Here is a 3,388-nt window from a genome sequence, read left to right as displayed (position 1 = left end):
TGATTTAATGGTGTGTTTTGCTGAAAGAAAGAACTAAAGGAATTGGCGTGCATCATGTAAATAACCAATTATAAGCATCATACCGAGGAAAATAGTGGTAGTAGATCAAGGATACCCTCATTAAATTTTGTCAATATGACCCGTATCAGGGAATTCCCATTGAAATACATGACTGAGGATTCAAACATATTATAGAAATACCGAGATCAAAAAAATTTTTAAATACAATATAACCCTTCCAAATGTTCCAGTAGCTAAAGATACTATTGCAACTCATTCGGATTCATCTGTGTCTACTCTTTTTCCAGTTATAATCTTTTGTTAAGAAATAAAAATAACACTTCATGACCTTCAACTGTACATCACTGAGAAGATGGGAGTGTGCGACGAGAGGAGCTGAAATCCCACTCTACACTGAATCACTGGAGGGACGCAGCCACTGAGCCACAGCCATTGGTTGCACGTTTGCTAAGGGACCCAGACAAAAAAAGTGTCTGTCTGGGTGTTTGTCCTTGAAGACTGAGGAGGAAATTTGTGTTTACATTCTTATTGGGAGCTTCTTTTTCTAATCATTTGGTCACAGTCTTGGTGGTTGAAAGATATGAATTTATAGGTACGAGTAGAAATGTCTCCTGCCTACTCCATCAATAAGAGAAGAAAGGGAGTCAAAAGAAAATTGAGAGATAAAAATGGTTCTCTCTTTTGCCATTCCCAATTTTGTCCCCAAGCTACTTGAATGTTCAGGCAATAAAATGTTTTTTCACCTCCAAGCACATGGGCCTGACAAACAAAACCCACCACATTTATGTGGCAGGATAAGAATCCCACCCCAGTGCAGTGGCCGGTACTATGGGGTTGATCCTCATTCTTGACCCATTACAGCCTTTCTCCTCTTTGATTGTGGCCCTGACTCCTGGATAAGCAGAGAACAAATGCATGTGGGAGGACGAAGCTTGAAAGAGTGGCATTTATTCTTTCCCCTTATTATGAAGGACCGCCGTCAAACATCTGGAGTCACAGGCCAAATGGGCCGGCACCTGAATAGGGCATTAGTGGAGCACAGAAGCCTCTTGACTCCTCCTCACTCGTGTCATCAATCCAGTCCGTGCCATGCAGCATCTCTCTGATGTGTGACAGGCCGGTCCTACACCTCATGGGCCTGCTACTGCTTCCATGATTCTTCTGAAATCCTGAAATATGTCCATCATTTAACTAACTCTGCTCCCAAAATCTCCACAGAGGCACTGGTGAACAACACATGCTTTGGGGGACTGACATTAGGCAAGGACTATCTGGTGGCCCGGATGCTTGTTGAGGTACTTTGTCATGCACCGGAGGGAATTTTGTGTTAAGGAGGATAAGGTACATAGTTACTGTGCTTGCTATAATCCTTGGACTGGTAGAGTGAATTCGGTCCTTTCCAGGAACTTAGTATCCCTTCACAAATACAAGAAGGACCTTCCTTACCCAGAGGTCCACAGCTACTGGGTTAGATCTGACATCAGCACACAGGTTGATCTCCCAAATGTCACTCCAGTGCCTGGTCCACCCGACATGATATTAGCCTTTGAGTTTGTCAGCCTGTCAGAGTTTAGTAGTAATGATCTTGAGGTTAATGTACCTTACAGAAAATACCTCAAACTGTAAGGAAATGCATCATTGATTTGCTTCACCTTACTCAGTCTCCATTTGAGCCTGAATTCAAATGAAATTGCATAAACAAGTGTTCCACCTAACCAAACTTCAATGGAGTGGGATGTCTGACAGAAAGGGTTACCTCTTGTTTTTACACTCACTGAATTGTTATTATTTGCAAATGTCTTGTTTTCTTTTTATATGCTTTCATTACTCTTGAGTCAATATGCAGGACTAGGATTGCAAGGTCACATGGTAATTGTCCGTTTAATTTCCAAGGAGCTGACAAGTAGTTTCGGAGGGGCTGTTGCATTCTCTATGAGCACTATCAATGCATGAGAATTCCAGTTGTTGCACATCTCTGCCAACACTTGATATGTTCAGTCTTTTTGTATTTCTGTTAATGTTATTTTTAATGGACAAATCTTAACTGTATGCAATTATGGGGTACAATGTGATATTTTGAAATATGTATTCAATGTGGAAATATTGCATACAGCTAACTAACATGTCCATCCCCTCGTTTACCTATCATTTTTATGCTGAGAGATATGAAATTACTTTCTTGGTTGTCCTGATTTACACAATCCATTACTACTGACTGTAGCCATCCTGCTGTGCAATAGATCTCAAAACGTACTCATCCTGTGTATCTAGAAAGTGGGCCCCTTTGACCGGCAACTCCCCATTTTCTTCCTCCAACCCCTCCCCACCCATGTCCCAGCCCCTGGGGAGCCGTCATTCTACTCTCCACTTCTATGAGTTCAGCCTTTAAAGATTCTACCTGTAAGTAAGACATTTGGTATTTGTCTTTCTGTGCCTGGCTTATTTCATAACAGCAGAACGTCCCCCGGCTTCGTCCACAGTGTTGCAAATGACATACGTTACTTTTGTCAAGGTTGAGGAGCATTCTGTCATATCTACATACCACGTTTCCATTACCCATGTACCCAGTGATGAACTCTTAGTTAGATTCCGCATCTTCACTGTGGTGTATAATGCTGCCATGATCATGGGAGTGCAGATGTCTTTTCATCGTACTGATTTCATTCCCTTTGACTATAGACCCAGAGTGGGTATGTAGGATTTCCGGACCATATGGTATTTCTATCATTCCGTTTTTTGAGGAATTTCCACACTGTTTTCTGTAATGGTCTGCTACTTCACATTTCCACCAAGCGTGTACAAGAGTGCCCTTTTCTGCATTCTTGACAACACTATTATGACGTTCATCTTTTCTGGTAAAAGCTATTCAAACAGATGTGTGAGGTGACATCTCACTGTGGATTAAATTTGCATTGCCAGGCCAGGCACAGTGGCTCATGCCTGTAATCCCAGCACTTGGGAGGCCAGTTCGGGTGGATCATGAGGTCAGAAGTTCAAGAGCACCCTGGCCAATATGGTGAAACCCCGTCTCTACTGAGAATACAAGGATTAAACAGACGTGGTGGCAGGCGCCTGTAATCCCAGCTACTCAGGAGGCCGAGGCAGGAGAATCGCTGTAAGCTGGGAGGCAGAGGTTGCAGTGAGCCGAGATCGTGCCGCTGCAGTCCAGCCTGGGCAACAGAGAGAGACTCAGTCTCAAAAAAAAAAAAAAAAAAAAAAGAAAGAAAGAAAAAGAAAAGCAAAGAAAACAAAAGAAAAAAAAGAACTTGCATTGCCCTAGTGATTAACGATGCTGAGCATTTTTAATGTACCCACTGGCCGTTTGTGCTGCTTCTTTTCAGTAATGTCTATTGAGGTCGTTTGCTGA

The sequence above is a fragment of the Rhinopithecus roxellana genome, chromosome 7 (genome assembly GCF_007565055.1).
Source record: "Rhinopithecus roxellana isolate Shanxi Qingling chromosome 7, ASM756505v1, whole genome shotgun sequence".
In the NCBI taxonomy this organism is placed as follows: Eukaryota; Metazoa; Chordata; class Mammalia; order Primates; family Cercopithecidae; genus Rhinopithecus; species Rhinopithecus roxellana.
The sequence above is the reverse complement of the archived record's forward strand: the minus strand, read 5'-3'. Positions refer to the sequence as shown.